Here is a 22,941-nt window from a genome sequence, read left to right on the forward strand (position 1 = left end):
GCACCTGGCTGCAAGTAGCTATAATGTAGGTGCAACTGTGTGGGGTACACAGTACAGTAACTGGAAATACTTCAAAGACCCTACACAAGCACCTGGCTGCAGGTAGCTATACTGTAGGTGCAACTGTGCGGGGTACACAGTACAGTAACTGGAAATACTTCAAGAGCCTACACAAGCACCTGGCTGCAGATAGCTATACGGTAGGTGCAACTGTGCGGGGTACAGTAACTGGAAATACTTCAAAGAGCCTACACAATCACCTGGCTGCAGGTAGCTATACAGTAGGTGCAACTGAGCGGGGTACACAGTACAGTAACTGGAAAAACTTCAAAGAGCCTACACAAGCACCTGGCTACAGGTAGCGATACTGTAGTGCAACTGTGCGAGGTACACAGTACAGTAACTGGAAATACTTCAAGAGCATACACAAGCACCTGGCTGCAGGTAGCTATACTGTAGGTGCAACTGTGTGGGGTACACAGTACAGTAACTGGAAATACTTCAAAGACCTTACACAAGCACCTGGCTGCAGGTAGCTATACAGTAGGTGTAACTGAGCGGGGTACACAGTACAGTAACTGGAAATACTTCAAGAGCCTACACATGCACCTGGCTGCAGGTAGCTATACTGTAGGTGCAACTGTACGGGGTGCACAGTACAGTAACTGCAAATACTACAAGAACCTTCACAAGCACCTGGCTGTAGGTAGCTATACTGCAGGTGCAACTGTGTGGGGTACACAGTACAGTAACTGCAAATACTTCAAGAGCCTACACAAGCACCTGGCTGCAGGTAGCTATACTGTAGGTGAAACTGTGCGGGGTACACAGTACAGTAACTGGAAATACTTCAAGAGCCTACACAAGCACCTGGCTGCAGGAAGCTATACTGTAGGTGCAACTGTGTGTGGTACACAGTACAGTAACTGGAAAAACTTGAAAGACCCTACACAAGCACCTGGCTGCAGGTAGCTATAATGTAGGTGCAACTGTGGGGGGTACAGTAACTGGAAATATTCAAAGAGCCTACACAAGCACCTGGCTGCAGGTAGCTATACTGTGGGTGCAACTGTGCGGGGTACACAGGACAGTAACTGGAAATACTTCAAGAGCCTACACAAGCACCTGGCTGCAGGAAGCTATACTGTAGGTGCAACTGTGTGGGGTACACAGTACAGTAACTGGAAATACTTCAAGAGCCTACACAAGCACCTGGCTGCAGGTAGCAATACTGTAGGTGCAACTGTGCGGGGTACACAGTACAGTAACTGGAAATACTTCAAGAGCCTACACAAGCACCTGGCTGCAGGTAGCAATACTGTAGGTGCAACTGTGCGGGGTACACAGTACAGTAACTGGAAATACTTCAAGAGCATACACAAGCACGTGGCTGCAGGTAGCTATACTCTAGGTGTAACTGTGCAGGGTACAGTAACTGGAAATACTTCAAAGAGCCTACACAAGCCCCTGGCTGCAGGTAGCTATACTGTAGGTGCAACTGTGTGGGGTACACAGTACAGTAACTGCAAATACTTCAAAGACCCTACACAAGCACCTAGCTGCAGGTAGCTATAATGTAGGTGCAACTGTGCGGGGTACACAGTACAGTAACTGGAAATACTTCAAGAGCCTACACAAGCACCTGGCTGCAGGTAGCTATACGGTAGGTGCAACTGTGCGGAGTACAGTAACTGGAAATACTTCAAAGAGCCTACACAATCACCTGGCTGCAGGTAGCTATACAGTAGGTGCAACTGAGCTGGGGAACACAGTACAGTAACTGGAAAAACTTCAAAGAGCCTACACAAGCACCTGGCTACAGGTAGCGATACTGTAGTGCAACTGTGCGAGGTACACAGTACAGTAACTGCAAATACTTCAAGAGCATACACAAGCACCTGGCTGCAGGTAGCTATACTGTAGGTGCAACTGTGTGGGGTACACAGTACAGTAACTGGAAAAACTTCAAAGACCTTACACAAGCACCTGGCTGCAGGTAGCTATACTGTAGGTGCAACTGTGTGTGGTACACAGTACAGTAACTGGAAATACTTCAAAGATCCTACACAAGCACTTTGCAGCAGGTAGCTATTCTGTAGGTGCAACTGTGCAGGGTACACAGTACAGTAACTGGAAATACTTCAAAGAGCCTACACAAGCACCTGGCTGCAGGTAGGTATGCAGTAGGTGCAACTGAGCGGGGTACACAGTACAGTAACTGGAAAAACTTCAAAGAGCCTACACAAGCACCTGGCTACAGGTAGCGATACTGCAGTGCAACTGTGCGAGGTACACAGTACAGTAACTGGAAATACTTCAAGAGCATACACAAGCACCTGGCTGCAGGTAGCTATACTGTAGGTGTAACTGTGCAGGTTACAGTAACTGGAAATACTTCAAAGAGCCTACACAAGCACCTGGCTGCAGGTAGCTATACTGTAGGTGCAACTGTGTGGGGTACACAGTACAGTAACTGGAAATACTTCAAAGACCCTACACAAGCACCTGGCTGCAGGTAGCTATTCTGTAGGTGCAACTGTGCGGAGTACACAGTACAATAACTGGAAATACTTTAAAGAGCCTACACAAGCACCTGGCTGCAGGTAGCTATACAATAGGTGCAACTGTGTGGGGTACACAGTACAGTAACTGGAAATATTTCAAAGAGCCTACACAAGCACCTGGCTGCAGGTAGCTATACTGTAGTGCAACTGTGTGAGGTACACAGTACAGTAACTGGAAATACTTCAAGAGCCTACACAAGCACCTGGCTGCAGGTAGCTATAATGTAGGTGCGACTGTGCGGGGTACACAGTACAGTAACTGGAAATACTTCAAAGAGTCTACACAAGCACCTGGCTGCAGGAAGCTATACTGTAGTACAACTGTGTGAAGTACACAGTACAGTAAATGGAAATACTTCAAGAGCCTACACATGCACCTGGCTGCAGGTAGCTATACTGTAGGTGCAACTGTGTGGTGTACACAGTACAGTAACTGGAAAAACTTCAAAGACCCTACACAAGCACCTGGCTGCAGGTAGCTATTCTATAGGTGCAACTGTGCGGGGTACACGGTACAATAACTGGAAATACTTCAAAGAGCCTACACAAGCACCTTGCTGCAGGTAGCTATACAGTAGGTGTAACCATGCTGGGTACACAGTACAGTAACTGGAAAAACTTCAAAGAACCTACACAAGCACCTGGCTGCAGGTAGCTATACAGTAGATGTAACTGTGCGGGGTACACAGTGCAGTAACTGGAAATACTTCAAAGAGACTACACACGCACCTGGCTGCAGGTAGCTATACTGTAGGTGCAACTGTACGGGGTGCACAGTAACTGCAAATACTACAAGAACCTACACAAGCACCTGGCTGTAGGTAGCTATACTACAGGTGCAAATGTGCGGGGTACACAGTACAGTAACTGGAAATACTTCAAGAGCCTACACAAGCACCTAGCTGCAGGTAGCTATACTGTAGGTGCAACTGTGCGGGGTACACAGTACAGTAACTGGAAATACTTCAAGAGCCTACAGAAGCACTTGGATGCAGGTTGCTATACTGTAGGTGCAACTGTGCAGGGTACAGTAACTGGAAATACTTCAAAGAGCCTACACAAGCACCTGGCTGCAGGTAGCTATACTGTAGGTGCAACTGTGTGGGGTACACAGTACAGTAACTGGAAATACTTCAAAGACCCTACACAAGCACCTGGCTGCAGGTAGCTATTCTGTAGGTGCAACTGTGCGGAGTACACAGTACAATAACTGGAAATACTTTAAAGAGCCTACACAAGCACCTGGCTGCAGGTAGCTATACAATAGGTGCAACTGTGTGGGGTACACAGTACAGTAACTGGAAATATTTCAAAGAGCCTACACAAGCACCTGGCTGCAGGTAGCTATACTGTAGTGCAACTGTGTGAGGTACACAGTACAGTAACTGGAAATACTTCAAGAGCCTACACAAGCACCTGGCTGCAGGTAGCTATAATGTAGGTGCGACTGTGCGGGGTACACAGTACAGTAACTGGAAATACTTCAAAGAGTCTACACAAGCACCTGGCTGCAGGAAGCTATACTGTAGTACAACTGTGTGAAGTACACAGTACAGTAAATGGAAATACTTCAAGAGCCTACACATGCACCTGGCTGCAGGTAGCTATACTGTAGGTGCAACTGTGTGGTGTACACAGTACAGTAACTGGAAAAACTTCAAAGACCCTACACAAGCACCTGGCTGCAGGTAGCTATACAGTAGATGTAACTGTGCGGGGTACACAGTGCAGTAACTGGAAATACTTCAAAGAGACTACACACGCACCTGGCTGCAGGTAGCTATACTGTAGGTGCAACTGTACGGGGTGCACAGTAACTGCAAATACTACAAGAACCTACACAAGCACCTGGCTGTAGGTAGCTATACTACAGGTGCAAATGTGCGGGGTACACAGTACAGTAACTGGAAATACTTCAAGAGCCTACACAAGCACCTAGCTGCAGGTAGCTATACTGTAGGTGCAACTGTGCGGGGTACACAGTACAGTAACTGGAAATACTTCAAGAGCCTACAGAAGCACTTGGATGCAGGTTGCTATACTGTAGGTGCAACTGTGCAGGGTACAGTAACTGGAAATACTTCAAAGAGCCTACACATGCACCTGGCTGCAGGTAGCTATACAGTAGGTGAAACTGTGCTGGGTACACAGTACAGTAACTGGAAAAACTTCAAAAAGCCTACACAAGCACCTGGCTGCAGGTAGCTATACAGTAGGTGTAACTGTGCGGGGTACACAGTACAGTAACTGGAAATACTTCAAAGAGCCTACACAAGCACCTTGCTGCAGGTAGCTATACTGTAGTGCAACTGTGTGAGGTACACAGTACAGTAACTGGAAATACTTCAAGAGCCTACACAAGCACCTGGCTGCAGGTAGCTATACTGTAGGTGCAACTGTGCGGAGTACACAGTACAGTAACTGGAAATACTTCAAGAGCCTACACATTCACCTGGCTGCAGGTAGCTATACTGTAGGTGCAACTGTGCTGGGTACACAGTACAGTAACTGGAAAAACTTCAAAGAGCCTACACAAGCACCTGGCTGCAGGTAGCTATACAGTAGGTGTAACTGTGCGGGGTACACAGTACAGTAACTGGAAATACTTCAAAGAGCCTACACAAGCACCTGGCTGCAGGTAGCTATACTGTAGTGCAACTGTGTGAGGTACACAGTACAGTAACTGGAAATACTTCAAGAGCCTACACAAGCACCTGGCTGCACGTAGCTATACCGTAGGTGTAACTGTGCGGGGTACACAGTACATTAACTGGAAATACCTCAAGAGCCTACACATGCACCTGGCTGCAGGTAGCTATACTGTAGGTGCAACTGTACGGGTTGCACAGTACAGTAACTGCAAATACTACAAGAACCTACACAAGCACCTAGCTGTAGGTAGCTATACTGTAGGTGTAACTGTGCGGGGTACACAGTATAGTAACTGGAAATACTTCAAAGACCGTACACAAGCACCTAGCTGCAGGTAGCTTTACTGTAGGTACAACTGTGCGTGGTACACAGTACAGAAAATGGAAATACTTCAAGAGCCTACACAAGCACCTGGCTGCAGATAGCTATACTGTATGTGCAACTGTGCAAGGTACAGTAACTGGAAATACTTCAAGGAGCCGACACAAGCACCTGGCTGAAGGTAGCTATACTGCAGGTGCAACTGTGCGGGGTACACAGTACAGTAACTGGAAATACTTCAAAAAGCCTACACAAGCACCTGGCTGCAGGTAGCTATACTGTAGGTGCAATTGTGCGGGGTACACAGTACAGTAACTGAAAATACTTCAAAGAGCCTACACAAGCAGCTGGTGCAGGTAGCTATATTGTAGGTGCAACTGTGCGGGGTACACAGTAGAGTAACTGGAAATACCTCAAGAACCTACACAAGCACATAGCTGCAGGTAGCATTACTGTAGGTACAACTGTGTGGGGTACACAGTAAAGAAATCTGAAATACCTCAAGAGCCTACACAAGCACCTGGCTGCAGGTAGCTATTCTGTAGGTGCAGCTGTGCGGGGTACACAGTACAGTAGCTGGAAGTACTTCAAAGAGCCTACACAAGCACCTGGCTGCAGGTAGCTATACTGTAGGTGCAACTGTGCAGGGTACAGTAACTGGAAATACTTCAAAAAGCCTACACAAGCACCTGGCTGCAGGTAGCTATACTGTAGGTTCAACTGTGCAGGGGTACACAGTACAGTAGCTGGAAGTACTTCAAAGAGCCTACACAAGCACTTGGCTGCAGGTAGCTATACTGTAGGTACAACTGTGCGGGGTACACAGTACAGAAAATGGAAATACTTCAAGAGCCTACACAAGCACCTAGCTGCAGGTAGCTATTCTGTAGGTGCAACTGTGCGGGGTACACATTACAGTAGAAATGCTTCAAAGAGCCTACAAAAGCACCTGGCTGCAGGTAGCTATACTGTAGATGCAACTGTGAAGGGTACATTAACTGGAAATACTTCAAAGAGCCTACACAAGTACCTGGCTGCAGGTAGCTATACTGTAGGTGCAACTGTGCAAGGTACACAGTACAGTAACTGGAAATACTTCAAAGAGCCTACACAAGCACCTGGCTGCAGGTAGCTATACAGTAGGTGCAACTGAGCGGGGTACACAGTACAGTAACTGGAAAAACTTCAAAGAGCCTACACAAGCACCTGGCTACAGGTAGTGATACTGTACTTCAACTGTGCGAGGTATACAGTACAGTAACTGGAAATACTTCAAGAGCATACACAAGCACCTGGCTGCAGGTAGCTATACAGTAGGTGCAACTGTGCGGGGTACACAGTAGAGTAACTGGAAATACCTCAAGAACCTACACAAGCACATAGCTGCAGGTAGCTTTACTGTAGGTACAACTGTGTGGGGTACACAGTAAAGAAACCGGAGATACCTCAAGAGCCTACACAAGCACCTGGCTGCAGGTAGCTATTCTGTAGGTGCAGCTGTGCGGGGTACACAGTACAGTAGCTGGAAGTACTTCAAAGAGCCTACACAAGCACCTGGCTGCAGGTAGCTATACTGTAGGTGCAACTGTGCAGGGTACAGTAACTGGAAATACTTCAAAAAGCCTACACAAGCACCTGGCTGCAGGTAGCTATACTGTAGGTTCAACTGTGCAGGGGTACACAGTACAGTAGCTGGAAGTACTTCAAAGAGCCTACACAAGCACCTGGCTGCAGGTAGCTATACTGTAGGTGCAACTGTGCGAGGTACAGTAACTGGAAATAATTCAAAGAGCCTACACAAGCACCTGGTGCATGTAGCTATATTGTAGGTGCAAGTGTGCAGGGTACACAGTATAGTAACTGGAAATACCTCAAGAACCTACACAAGCACCTAGCTGCAGGTAGCTTTACTGTAGGTACAACTGTGCGGGGTACACAGTACAGAAAATGGAAATACTTCAAGAGCCTACACAAGCACCTAGCTGCAGGTAGCTATTCTGTAGGTGTAACTGTGCGGGGTACACATTACAGTAGAAATGCTTCAAACAGCCTACACAAGCACCTGGCTGCAGGTAGCTATACTGTAGATGCAACTGTGAAGGGTACATTAACTGGAAATACTTCAAAGAGCCTACACAAGCACCTGGCTGCAGGTAGCTATACTGTAGGTGCAACTGTGCAAGGTACACAGTACAGTAACTGGAAATACTTCAAAGAGCCTACACAAGCACCTGGCTGCAGGTAGCTATACAGTAGGTGCAACTGAGTGGGGTACACAGTACAGTAACTGGAAAAACTTCAAAGAGCCTACACAAGCACCTGGCTACAGGTAGTGATACTGTAGTTCAACTGTGCGAGGTATACAGTACAGTAACTGGAAATACTTCAAGAGCATACACAAGCACCTAGCTGCAATTAGCTTTACTGTAGGTACAACTGTGTGGGGTACACAGTACAGAAACTGGAAATACCTCAAGAGCCTACACAAGCTCCTGGCTGCAGGTAGCTATACTGTAGCTGCTATTGTGCAGGGTACACAGTACAGTAACTGGAAATACTTCAAAGACTCTACACAAGCACCTGGCTGCAGGTAGCTATTCTGTAGGTGCAACTGTGCGGGTTACACAGTACATTAACTGGAAATACTTCAAAGAGCCTACACAAGCACCTGGCTGCAGGTAGCTATACTGTAGGTGCAACTGTGCGGGGTACAGTAACTGGAAATACTTCAAAGAGCCTAAACAAGCACCTGGCTGCATTTAGCTATACTGTAGGTGCAACTGTGTGGGGTACACAGTACAGTAACTAGAAATACTTCAAAGAGCCTTGTTAGATGCAACTGTTAAATAAATTGCTTATAGTTTATATTGCTTTGCCAAATTATTGCTTCATATAGGAATTAAGACACAGAGTCAAAAATCCGTGTATCAGTTCTTGAGCATAATGGACTGCTGCTCTTTAATCTTTCCAAGGCCTTTTATACAAACAATAGCATTAGCACAACCCCCCCCCCACACAGGGCAAGGGTAAACAACAACAGGAGTCACCTGGGTTACGAACACAAGCTTCAATACCATGGCAATATAGTTACAAGAAAACAAAAGCAGCTTCAATTGAGTTCAACAGCCAAAAAGTTAAAAACAGATTTACACGTAGGCATCATATTAAGTGAGAACTCTAAATTAAATCCCTGACCTTATCAATTTCCCCCTTTGACATCATCCTCTCCTTCCCCCTGGGTCCTCATGAATAAGTTCTAGTCAGTTTTTCCCCAGAGTCCTTTCCCTGACCGCGAGTTGTCAGAGGGGTAGAACCCATCCCCCTAGGTATTACCAACATCTTAAAATTCAAGAAGAGGAGTTTTATAGGAGTAGGGTGATGTCAATACACATTTATCGGTATGCCCTGTCTATTCTCCTAATTTTCCTATTTATTTTCCTGTATACACATATATTTGTGATTGTAAGTGATATTAATATTAGAATAATAATTACCATTGGACTTAACAACCAGTAAAAGGTATTGGTTGCTGTAGAAGACATTCCACTAAATATATCCCACCAATGCGGTGCAGTATCCTGTTGTATCTGTGAGGAAAGATGTACTAGTCTACCTTTGTCAATAATTGCGGATACAAGGTTATTCTGTAGGGTATGTTCTAGTGTTTCTATGTGTTGTCTTAACAACTCTGATTGTTCCAAAACCTGTTTTAGTGGGTCTAAAGAAATTATAAAGGGTGTAGTGTCAGTGAGATTATGTACCTCATAAACTGAAGAGAATACCTTATCGGCGTCTGGTTCAAAAAGATAGGTATCGTTACCCCATTGTAATATTTTAATCTTTTTTATACATCCCGCAAACGGCGCCGATCTATTTAACGCTAACATGGTGCGGTTGTCATTAGTAATGATACAAATATGCTGGGGTCCTATTTCTATGAATCTATTGTTCACATTTATCGGTGTTCTTTGCATTTTGCATATGCTAGTTTGGTATTTTAACAAGCAAGGTTCATATACTGGGGAACTTCTGCCACATACCATTCCCTTATTAGTTCCTTCACATAGACTAAGATCATGGGTTCTGTTTCCTTTATCTACATATTTCCCATATATTTCTGGATACCAAAACTTGTCTTTAATTACTAGTGGCATAACCACTATTTTACACATTTCCATTACATCTGCTACCCGGTATGCTTCAAACATTCCTACACACCATTTCTAATTTTAGTTTTGTTTTCTGTTGTGATGTTGATACATTTATGCAAGTGTTTGGTACGGGTGTTAATATGGAAGAAATGGTCGCCTGTGTCCTTTCTCAATTACATTAATACCAGGAGTCCATGCATGTATTTGTAAAACAACAATTTTCAACAGAAAATATGTAAGTAGATATTTCATCATGTTGTTTTCTCGGGTTGTTTCTTGCAGTGTGATGCGTGTATCCAGGTAGGTTTTCCTTCCAGCTTTACTGAAGTGGCTGTGGTCAGAAGCACTTGATAAGGACCTTCAAACCTTGGTTCCAATGTCTTTCTGGTGTGTTTCTTTACATATACATAATCTCCTGGTAGCAGCGTATGTGTACCTGCTATTGAATTAGGGTCTGGAAGAGAAGAATACCCACTTTTGTGGATCTTAGTTAGACGTTGTTGTAATTGTATTACATATGCAGTCAAACTATCACATTGCAATTGCATACTCTGTGGAAAGTATAGACCTAATCTAGGCGCATTACCAAAAAGTATCTCATATGGGGACAATCCTGTTTTTCCTGTTGGAGTGTACCTTATAGAGAATAAAACCAAAAGCAGACATTCAGGCCATGGCTTGTTTAACCCTTGCATTGCCTTTTGTATTTTTAACTTTATTGTCCCATTTACTCTCTCCACTGATCCTGAACTCTGTGGGTGGTAAGGGGTGTGAAAACTTTGTTGAACCCCTAACATGGTCATCACGTTCTGCATGATTTCTCCTGTAAAGTGTGTTCCCCTATCTGATTCTATGGTTTCAGGAAGACCAAACCTAGGTATTAACTCAGTGATCAGTTTCTTAGCTGTGGCTTTAGCTGTAGCTGATTTTACTGGATAACTTTCGGGTCAACCTGAAAATAAATCGATACACACGAGGACAAACTCAAAGGGGCCGCTCTTGGGCATTTGTATGTAGTCAATTTGCAGTCTCTGGAAGGGGTATTGGGCCCGGACCTGGTGTTTTCGTGGGGTTTTTACTCTCTGTCCTGGGTTATTCAGGAGACAGATTTGGCAGGCTGCACAGTAGTTTCTTGCAGTGCTACTGAATCCGGGGGCGAGCCATCCTTGGTTCACAATCCTATACATGGAGTTGGAACTAACATGTGTGGGTAGGTGAACTGCCGCTGCCATTGCTGGGTACAGAGAGGCAGGTAGGCATATTTTGCCCCCTTCCCTCCATACATTGTCATGGTCTGGTGCTGCTCCCATTCTGACCCACTTATCTTTCTCGCTCTCCCCTGCTTGCTCCTGTAATTTACTCAGCTGCTGCCATGTTGGTTCTGGGATACTCACCTCTACCGCTGCTAAGGTCTCAGGGCTTCCTTCCCCTAGAGCTGCCTGTTTTGCAGTCAAATCTGCAAATGCATTTCCTTTTGCCTCAATTGTTTTTGTGCTCGTGTGTGCCGCTATCTTCATGATGGCCACTCGTTTAACCTTTTGAAGATTGTTCCAGACTCTCTTAATCCCTTCTCCATGTTTTACAGGTGTACCTGCTGCTGTCAGATAACCTCTAGCCTTCCATATATGGCCATAATCATGCGCTACGCCATAAGCGTAGGCAGAGTCAGTATAAATATTCCCTTCTCGTCCTTTTAAGTATTCTAGGGCTTGTTCTAAAGCTTTTAATTCTGCTTCTTGTGCTGACATGTGGGCTGGTAAGGGCTGTGCGTCAATCACCTGTGTATCCGTCACTACGGCATACCCTGTGTGATATTTACCCTTGTCATCAGCAAACCTGCTGCCATCTATGTACAAAGTGTGCTCAGCATTTAAAATCGGTGTATCTGTAACATGTGGGAATCCCATTGTCTCCTGTTCCATGAGCTGAAAACAATCATGTTCATTTACTTCCTTAAACAAAAGAGTGTCAGGTACCTCATTTCCTTTCTGACTAGTACTATTAGCACTATCATTCCCCCTTGCCAAATCTGGTGACTGAAGAGGCAAAAAGGTGGCCAAATTTAAGGTTGTACAGCGCTGAAAAGTAACATTTGGAGGTAAGAGTAAAGTACACTGTAATCTTAATTGCCTAGCCATTGAAATGTGTTTGGGCTGTACCTGAGACAAGATTGCATGTATGTCATGTGTGGTATGCACTACGACTGGATTGTCTAGAACAATCTCTGATGACTTATCTATGATAATTGACACTGCAGCTACCGCCCGTACACAAGACGGTGAACCTCTAGATACTGGATCTAATGCTGCTGAAAAGTAAGCGACTGGTCTTTGTTTTACATGTGCCTGTGTCAGAACACCTGTGGCGTGTCCAGTGATCTCAGCAATGTACAGATTAAATATCTTGGTGTAATCTGGTATACCAATAGCCGGGGCAGAAATCAACAACTTTTTCAAAGTGATAAACGACTCATAAGCTATTTCTGTAAGCATATACGGTACAATTTTCAAACAATCGTATAATGGCTGCATCAAAGCGCTAGCATGTGGTATCCACTGTCTACAATATGACACGATACCTAAAAACATACGCAATTGTTTGAAATTCCGTGGGGGTAACATTCCCTTTATCACTTGAACCCTCTCCTCAGTGAGATGTCTTGTACCTTGTGATATACAATGTCCCAAAAAGATAACTTTTTCCTGACACACTTGTAACTTTTTCTTATTAACCTTGCAACCTTTTTCTGCCAAAAATCGCAACAAATTAAGGGTGGTGTGCAAGCTTTCAGTCTTTCACTTATCTGTGGAATTAATCCTTCCATAAACTGTCTATTGAAGGCTCGGATCGTGACTGGCAGCTCTAAATCCATTCTCTCATCTGCCATCATACTTTCCATAGACAAGTAAAATTCTGATACAGTCTGTCCTGGCATTTGTTTCATGGGTGATATTGACCCCCTCTCTTGTTGTTTTGCCTGACAGAAAACTTCTAATCTAACAATAAAAGGAGCCCTTGAGTCTATGTGTCTGTCTGTCTCCAGTATTGCCATCCCCCTCAGCTCGGTCTGCAGGTCAGTCATAAACTGGTTAAACAGGGTCAGAGTCATTTTATGTCTGCATAAATCCTCCCCATCCTGCCAGGTTGCTTCATGTGTATTCATTAACTGTGTCACAAATCTACAGAAAACAGCTGGCTTTACTATAATGCATGTATCAGTGCGTACGGGAGCTACAGTTTCTGAATGAAATTCTTATACTCCACAAACCTGAAAAAAAAAAAAAAAAACATTCTCTACCCTTAAGTACAGGATATATCTTGTGTGGTTTACGTTCTATGTCAGTATATGGGGGTGGGATGGTTGAACTAAGATTATTTAAAATTTCAAAATTTTTTGTTCTTCTGTCTTTCATATCCCAACCATTACAATCTGGATTATGTTTCCACCCCTCTTCTTTTTCTCTATTTGAAACCTTAATTAAGCATTGAACCTGACTCATCCATTGCTTCTCTAACACCTCTCCTTGTCTGTCCCTTTTTATTTCACTTTTTTTTTTTTTTTTTTTCACTATTTCACTCCATACATCCGGGTCTAAACCCGCTGCTCCTTTCACCTTAAATTTACGAAGGACATCCTTTAAGTCCCGTGCTTCATCTTCTCCACAGATGTTTTTAATTATCTGTGGCACTGTGTAATGTGCTACAATTCCCTGACGGGGTTTTGTGTTCCTCTGGCCCATTCTAACAGTCCTGCCTAGGTAGCGTGTGGGACACTTAGTGTACAATATAATGCGGCTACAACATATACAAGAATTAATAATTACTTTATATGCTAGCCCAATAGCAAACCAGCTAAGTTACACTAGTTCCTCGTTGCCTTCCTCCTAGGGTGCTAGAATTCTAGAAACCTCTCCGGAATGAGATTTCTGAAACCGAATTACTTTATATGCTAGCCCAAAAATAAATAATTACTTTATATGCTAGCCCAATAACAAACCAGAATGCAGCTACAACATATACAAAAATGCGGCTACAACATATACAAGCATTCCTTTAAGTGGCCAGGTATCCGACTAGATCTCCGGACTTTTGGAGATCTTATTCCCCCCCTCGTATCTGGGAATCCCTCTCATACACTCTTATCCCTGCTTTATGGAGCAGACAGAGCTTATACTCTCAACCCGTCTATGGTTTACGAGTTAGATGTGAGGTTAAGCATAAGCGTCAGACCCCCAAGCTCACAAGCCCTCAGGTTCCCAATCGTGTGAGGTAAGGCGCATTCTGTTGCTTAGTTCGGCAATCCCCTTCTAACTCATACCATCCTTGACAAGGCTCATTCACTTTCTCAACAAGACAGACAAGACAAACACAGATAACAAAAACAAACAAATAATTCCAGCAATATAAACTAAAATATGCAGTAATTCTAGACTCACCACTACAGAGGCTGGTGTTTTAAAACCAGGAGAACCGTAACTGACAGAACGGATAGTCACAAATCAGGGGAGCACAGAATATAAGAAAAATAAAGCTTTTTCTTACCTGCGCAGGTTTTTTTTGATCTGTGGTTCCCGGAATGCCTGTCTTTTTGTTCCGTCAGCCGCGTTCGTCCACCTCTTGTAGTATCATCGGTGAGTCCCTGTTCGGGCGCCAAAATGTTAGATGCAACTGTTAAATAAATTGCTTATAGTTTATATTGCTTTGCCAAATTATTGCTTCATATAGGAATTAAGACACAGAGTCAGAAATCCGTGTATCAGTTCTTGAGCATAATGGACTGCTGCTCTTTAATCTTTCCAAGGCCTTTTATACAAACAATAGCATTAGCACAACCCCCCCACACAGGGCAAGGGTAAACAACAACAGGAGTCACCTGGGTTACGAACACAAGCTTCAATACCATGGCAATATAGTTACAAGAAAACAAAAGCAGCTTCAATTGAGTTCAACAGCCAAAAAGTTAAAAACAGATTTACACGTAGGCATCATATTAAGTGAGAACTCTAAATTAAATCCCTGACCTTATCAAGCCTACACAAGCACCTGGCTGCAGGTATCTATTCTGTAGGTGCAACTGTGCAAGGTACACAGTACAGTAACTGGAAATACTTCAAAGAGCCTACACAAGCACCTGGCTGCAGGTAGCTATTCTGTAGGTGCAACTGTGCAGGTTACACATTACATTAACTGGAAATACTTCAAAGAGCCTACACAAGCACCTGGCTGCAGGTAGCTATATTGTAGGTGCAACAATGCGGGGTACAGTAACTGGAAATACATCAAAGAGCCTACACAAGCACCTGGCTGCAGGTGGCTATACTGTAGGTGCAACTGTGTGGGGTACACAGTACAGTAACTGGAAATACTTCAAAGAGCCTACACAAGCACCTGGCTGCAGGTATCTATTCTGTAGGTGCAAATGTGCAAGGTACACAGTACAGTAACTGGAAATACTTCAAAGAGCCTACACAAGCACATGGCTGCTGGTAGCTATACTGCAGATGCAACTGTGCGGGGTACACAGTACAGTAAATGGAAATATTTCAAGAGCCTGCACAAGCACCTGGCTGCAGGTAGCTATACTGTAGGTGCAACTGTGCAGGGTACACAGTACAGTGACTGGAAATTCTTCAAAGAGCCTACACTAGCACATAGCTGCAGGTAGCTATACTGTAGGTGCAACTGTGTGGGGTACCCAGTACAGTAACTGGAAATACCTCAAGAACCTACACAAGCACTTAGCGGCACGTAGCTTTACTGTAGGTACAACTGTGTGGGTTACACAGTAGAGTAACTGTAAATAGTTCAAAGAGCCTACACAAGCACCTGGCTGCAGGTAGCTATACTGTAGGTGAAATTGTGCAGGGTACACAGTACAGTAACTGGAAATACTTCAAAGACCCTACACAAGCACCTGGCTGCAGATATCTATTCTATAGGTGCAACTGTGCGGGGTACACAGTACAGTAACTGGAAATACTTCAAAGAGCCTACACAAGCACACGGCTGCAGGTAGCTATACTGTAGCTGCAACTGTGTGGGGTACACAGTATAGTAACTGGAAATACCTCAAGAACCTACACAAGCACCCAGCTACAGGTAGCTATATTGTAGGTGCAACTGTGCAAGGTACACAGTACAGCAACTGGAAATACTTCAAAGAGCCTACACAAGCACATGGCTGCAGGTAGCTATACTGTAGCTGCAACTGTGCGGGGTACACAGTACAGTAACTGGAAATACTTGAAAGAGCCTACACAAGCACCTGGCTGCAGGTAGCTATACTGTAGGAGCAACTGTGCGGGGTACACAGTATAGTAACTGGAAATACTTCAAGAGCCTACACAAGCACCTGGCTGCAGGTAGCTATACTGTAGGTGCAACTGTGCAGGGTACAGTAACTGGAAATACTTCAAAGAGGCTAAACAATCACCTGGCTGCAGGTAGCTATATTGTAGGTGCAAATGTGCAGGGTACACAGTAGAGTAACTGGAAATACTTCAAAGAGCCTGCACAAGCACCTGGCTGCATGTAGCTATTCTGTAGGTGCAACTGTGTGGGTTACATAGTACAGTAACTGGAAATACTTCAAGGATCCTACACAAGCACCTGTCTGCAGGTAGCTATACTGTAGGTGCAACTGTGCGGGATACACAGTACAGTAACTGGAAATATTTCAAAAAGCCTACACAAGCACCTGGCTGCAGGTAGCTATACTGTAGGTGCAACTGTGCAAGGTACACAGTACAGTAACTGAAAATACTTCAAAGAGCCTACACAAGCACATGGCTGTAGGTAGCTATACTGTAGCTGCAACTGTGTGGGGTACACAGTATAGTAACTGGAAATACCACAAGAACATACACAAGCACCCAGCTGCAGGTAGCTATACTGTAGGTGCAACTATGCAAGGTACACAGTACAGTAACTAGAAATACTTCAAAGAGCCTACACAAGCACATGGCTGCAGGTAGCTATACTGCAGGTGCTACTGTGCGGGGTACACAGTACAGTAAACGGAAATACTTCAAGAGCCTACACAAGCACCTGGCTGCAGGTAGCTATACTGTAGGTGGAACTGTACGAGGTACAGTAACTGGAAATACTTCAAGGAGCCAACACAAGCACCTGGCTGCAGGTAGCTATACTGTAGGTGCAACTGTGCGGGGTACACAGTACAGTCACTGGAAATACTTCAAAGAGCCTACACAAGCACCTGGCTGCAGGTAGTCATACTGTAGGTGCAACTGTGCGGGGTGCACAGTACAGTAATTGAAAATACTTCAAAGAGCTTAAACAAGCACCCGGTGTAGGTAGCTATATTGTAGGTGCAACTGTGCGGGGTAGACAGTAGAGTAACTGGAAATACTTCAAGAGCCTACACAAGCACCTGGCTGCAGGTAGCTATACTGTAGGTGCAACTGTGCAGGGTACACAGTACAGTAACTGAAAAAACTTCAAAGAGCCTAAACAAGCACCTAGTGCAGGTAGCTATATTGTAGGTGCAACTGAGCGGGGTAGATAGTAGAGTAACTGGAAATACTTCAAGAACCCACACAAGCACCTAGCTGCAATTAGCTTTACTGTAGGTACAACTGTGTGGGGTACACAGTACAGAAACTGGAAATACCTCAAGAGCCTACACAAGCACCTGGCTGCAGGTAGCTATACTGTAGGTGCAACTGTGCTGGGTACAGTAACTGGAAATACTTCAAAGAGCCTACACAAGCACCTGGCTGCAGGTAGCTATACTGTAAGTGCAACTGTGCAGTGTACACAGTACAGTAACTAGAAATACTTCAAAAAGCCTACACAAGCACCTGGCTGCAGGTAGCTATACAGTAGGTGCAACTGAGCGGGGTACACAATACAGTAACTGGAAAAACTTCAAGAGCCTACACAAGCACCTGGCTACAGGTAGCGATACTGCAGTGCAACTGTGCGAGGTACACAGTACAGTAACTGGAAATACTTCAAGAGCATACACAAGCACCTGGCTGCAGGTAGCTATACTGTAGGAGTAACTGTGCAGGTTACAGTAACTGGAAATACTTCAAAGAGCATACACAAGCACCTGGCTGCAGGTAGCTATACTGTAGGTGCAACTGTGTGGGGTACACAGTACAGTAACTGGAAATACTTCAAAGACCCCACACAAGCACCTGGCTGCAGGTAGCTATTCTGTAGGTGCAACTGTGCGGAGTACACAGTACAATAACTGGAAATACTTTAAAGAGCCTACACAAGCACCTGACTGCAGGTAACTATACAGTAGGTGCAACTGTGTGGGGTACACAGTACAGTAACTGGAAATACTTCAAAGAGCCTACACAAGCACCTGGCTGCAGGTAGCGATACTGTAGTGCAACTGTGTGAGGTACACAGTACAGTAACTGGAATTACTTCAAGAGCCTACACAAGCACCTGGCTGCAGGTAGCTATAATGTAGCTGCAACTGTGCGGGGTACACAGTACAGTAACTGGAAATACTTTAAAGAGTCTACACAAGCACCTGGCTGCAGGAAGCTATACTGTAGTGCAACTGTGTGAAGTACACAGTACAGTAAATGGAAATACTTCAAGAGCCTACACATGCACCTGGCTGCATGTAGCTATACCGTAGGTGCAACTGTACGGGGTGCACAGTGCAGTAACTGCAAATACTACAAGAACCTACACAAGCACCTGGCTGCAGGTAGCTATACTGTAGGTGCAACTGTGTGGGGTACACAGTACAGTAACTGGAAAAACTTCAAAGACCCTACACAAGCACCTGGCTGCAGGTAGCTATTCTAAAGGTGCAACTGTGCGGGGTACACGGTACAATAACTGGAAATACTTCAAAGAGCCTACACAAGCACCTTGCTGCAGGTAGCTATACAGTAGGTGTAACCGTGCTGGGTACACAGTACAGTAACTGGAAAAACTTCAAAGAACCTACACAAGCACCTGGCTGCAGATGTAACTGTGTAACTGTACGGGGTACACAGATGTAACTGTGCGGGGTACACAGTGCAGTAACTGGAAATACTTCAAAGAGACTACACACGCACCTGGCTGCAGGTAGCTATACTGTAGGTGCAACTGTACGGGGTGCACAGTAACTGCAAATACTACAAGAACCTACACAAGCACCTGGCTGCAGATGTAACTGTGTAACTGTACGGAGTACACAGATGTAACTGTGCGGGGTACACAGTGCAGTAACTGGAAATACTTCAAAGAGACTACACACGCACCTGGCTGCAGGTAGCTATACTGTAGGTGCAACTGTACGGGGTGCACAGTAACTGCAAATACTACAAGAACCTACACAAGCACCTGGCTGTAGGTAGCTATACTACAGGTGCAAATGTGCGGGGTACACAGTACAGTAACTGGAAATACTTCAAGAGCCTACACAAGCACCTAGCTGCAGGTAGCTATACTGTAGGTGCAACTGTGCGGGGTACACAGTACAGTAACTGGAAATACTTCAAGAGCCTACAGAAGCACTTGGATGCAGGTTGCTATACTGTAGGTGCAACTGTGCAGGGTACAGTAACTTGAAATACTTCAAAGAGCCTACACAAGCACCTGGCTGCAGGTAGCTATACTGTAGGTTCAACTGTGTGGGGTACACAGTACAGTAACTGGAAATACTTCAAAGACCCTACACAAGCACCTGGCTGCAGGTAGCTATTCTATAGGTGCAACTGTGCGGGGTACACAGTACAATAACTGGAAATACTTCAAAGAGCCTACACAAGCACCTGGCTGCAGGTAGCTATACTGTAGGTGCAACTGTGCGGGGTACACAGTACAGTAACTGGAAATACTTCAAGAGCCTACACATTCACCTGGCTGCAGGTAGCTATACTGTAGGTGCAACTGTGCTGGGTACACAGTACAGTAACTGGAAAAACTTCAAAGAGCCTACACAAGCACCTGGCTGCAGGTAGCTATACAGTAGGTGTAACTGTGTGAGGTACACAGTACAGTAACTGGAAATACTTCAAGAGCCTACACAAGCACCTGGCTGCAGGTAGCTATACTGTAGGTGCAACTGTACTGGTTGCACAGTACAGTAACTGCAAATACTACAAGAACCTACACAAGCACCTAGCTGCAGGTAGCTATACTGTAGGTGTAACTGTGCGGGGTACACAGTATAGTAACTAGAAATACTTCAAAGACCGTACACAAGCACCTAGCTGCAGGTAGCTTTACTGTAGGTACAACTGTGTGGGGTACACAGTACAGTAACTGGAAATAGTTCAATGAGCCTACACAAGCACCTTGCTGCAGGTAGCTATACTGTAGGTGAAACTGTGCGGGGTACACAGTATAGTAACTGGAAATACTTCAAAGACCCTACACAAGCACCTGGCTGCAGGTAGCTATACTGTAGATACAACTGTGTGGGGTACACAGTACAGTAACTGGAAATAGTTCAAAGAGCCTACACAAGCACCTGGCTGCAGGTAGCGATACTGTAGGTGCAACTGTGTGGGGTACACAGTACAGTAACTGGAAATACTTCAAAGAGCCTACACAAGCATATGGCTGCATTTAGCTATACTGTAGGTGCAACTGTGTGGGGTACACAGTACAGTAACTGGAAATACCTCAACAACCTACACAAGCACCTAGCTGCAGGTAGCTTTACTGTAGGTACAACTGTGTGGGGTACACTACAGTAACTGGAAATAGTTCAAAGAGCCTACACAAGCACCTGGCTGCAGGTAGCTATACTGTATTTGCAACTGTGCGGGGTACACAGTACAGTAACTGGAAATACTTCAAAGAGCCTACACAATCACATGGCTGCAGGTAGCTGTACTGTAGGTGCAACCCTGTGGGGTACACAGTACAGTAACTGGAAATACCTCAACAACCTACACAAGCACCTAGCTGCAGGTAGCTTTACTGTAGGTACAACTGTGCGGGGTACACAGTACAGTAACTGGAAATACTTCAAAGACCCTACACAAGCACCTGGCTGCAGGTAGCTATACTGTAGGTGCAACTGTGTGGGGTACAGTAACTGGAAATACTTCAAAGAGCCTACACAAGCACCTGGCAGCAGGTAGATATACTATAGGTGCAACTGTGCGAGGTACACAGTACAGTAAGTGGAAATACTTCAAAAGCCTACACAAGCACCTGGCTGCAGGTAGCTATACTGTAGGTGCAATTGTGCAGGGTACACAGTACAGTAACTGGAAATACTTCAAAGGCCCTACACAAGCACCTGGCTGCAGGTAGCTATTCTGTAGGTGCAAATGTGCGGGTTACACAGTACAGTAACTGCAAATACTTCAAAGAGTCTACACAAGCACCTGGCTGCAGGTAGCTATACTGTAGGTGCAACTGTGTGGGGTACAGTAACTGGAAATACTTCAAAGAGCCTACACAAGCACCTGGCTGCAGCTAGATATACTATAGGTGCAACTGTGCGGGGTACACAGTACAGTAAGTGGAAATACTTCAAAAAGCCTACACAAGCACCTGGCAGCAGGTAGCTATACTGTAGGTGCAATTGTGCATGGTACACAGTACAGTAACTGGAAATACTTCAAAGAGCCTACACAAGCACCTGGCTGCAGATAGCTATACTGTAGGAGCAACTGTGCGGGGTACACAGTATAGTAACTGGAAATACTTCAAGAGCCTACACAAGCACCTGGCTGCAGGTAGCTATACTGTAGGTTCAACTGTGCAGGGTACAGTAACTGGAAATACTTCAAAGAGCCTACACAAGCACCTGGCTGCAGGTAGCTATATTGTAGGTGCAAATGTGCAGGGTACACAGTAGAGTAACTGGAAATACTTCAAAGAGCCTGCACAAGCACCTGGCTGCAGGTAGCTATTCTGTAGGTGCAACTGTGTGGGTTACACAGTACAGTAACTGGAAATACTTCAAGGATCCTACACAAGCACCTGTCTGCAGGTAGCTATACTGTAGGTGCAACTGTGCGGGATACACAGTACAGTAACTGGAAATACTTCAAAGAGCCTACACAAGCACCTGGCTGCAGGTATCTATACTGTAGGTGCAACTGTGCGGGGTACACAGTACAGTAACTGGAAATATTTCAAAAAGCCTACACAAGCACCTGGCTGCAGGTAGCTATACTGTAGGTGCAACTGTGCAAGGTACACAGTACAGTATCTGGAAATACTTCAAAGAGCCTACACAAGCACATGGCTGCAGGTAGCTATACTGTAGCTGCAACTGTGTGGGGTACACAGTATAGTAACTGGAAATACCACAAGAACATACACAAGCACCCAGCTGCAGGTAGCTATACTGTAGGTGCAGCTATGCAAGGTACACAATACAGTAACTGGAAATACTTCAAAGAGCCTACACAAGCACATGGCTGCAGGTAGCTATACTGCAGGTGCAACTGTGCGGGGTACACAGTACAGTAAAAGGAAATACTTCAAGAGCCTACACAAGCACCTGGCTGCAGGTAGCTATACTGTAGGTGGAACTGTGCGAGGTACAGTAACTGGAAATACTTCAAAGAGCCGACACAAGCAACTGGCTGCAGGTAGCTATACTGTAGGTGCAACTGTGCGGGGTACACAGTACAGTCACTGGAAATACTTCAAAGAGCCTAAACAAGCACCTGGCTGCAGGTAGCTATACTGTAGGTGCAACTGTGCGGGGTGCACAGTACAGTAAGTGAAAATACTTCAAAGAGCCTAAACAAGCACCCGGTGCAGGTAGCTATATTGTACGTGCAACTGTGCGGGGTAGACAGTAGAGTAACTGGAAATACTTCAAGAACCTACACAAGCAACTAGCTGCAATTAGCTTTACTGTAGGTACAACTGTGTGGGGTACACAGTACAGAAACTGGAAATACCTCAAGAGCCTACACAAGCACCTGGCTGCAGGTAGCTATACTGTAGGTGCAACTGTGCTGGGTACAGTAACTGGAAATACTTAAAAGAGCCCGCACAAGCACCTGGCTGCAGGTAGCTATACTGTAGGTGCAACTGTGCAGGATACACAGTACAGTAACTGGAAATACTTCAAAAAGCCTACACAAGCACATGGCTGCAGGTAGCTACACTGCCGGTGCAACTGTGCGGGTTACACAGTATAGTAAATGGAAATACTTCAAGAGCCTACACAAGCACTTGGCTGCAGGTAGCTATACTCTAGGTGCAACTTTGTTGGGTACACAGTACAGAAACTGGAAATACTTCAAAAAGCCTACACAAGCACCTGGCTGCAGGTAGCTATACTGTAGGTGATA

Source organism: Aquarana catesbeiana, linkage group LG06 (genome assembly GCF_042186555.1).
Source record: "Aquarana catesbeiana isolate 2022-GZ linkage group LG06, ASM4218655v1, whole genome shotgun sequence".
Lineage (NCBI taxonomy): Eukaryota > Metazoa > Chordata > Amphibia > Anura > Ranidae > Aquarana > Aquarana catesbeiana.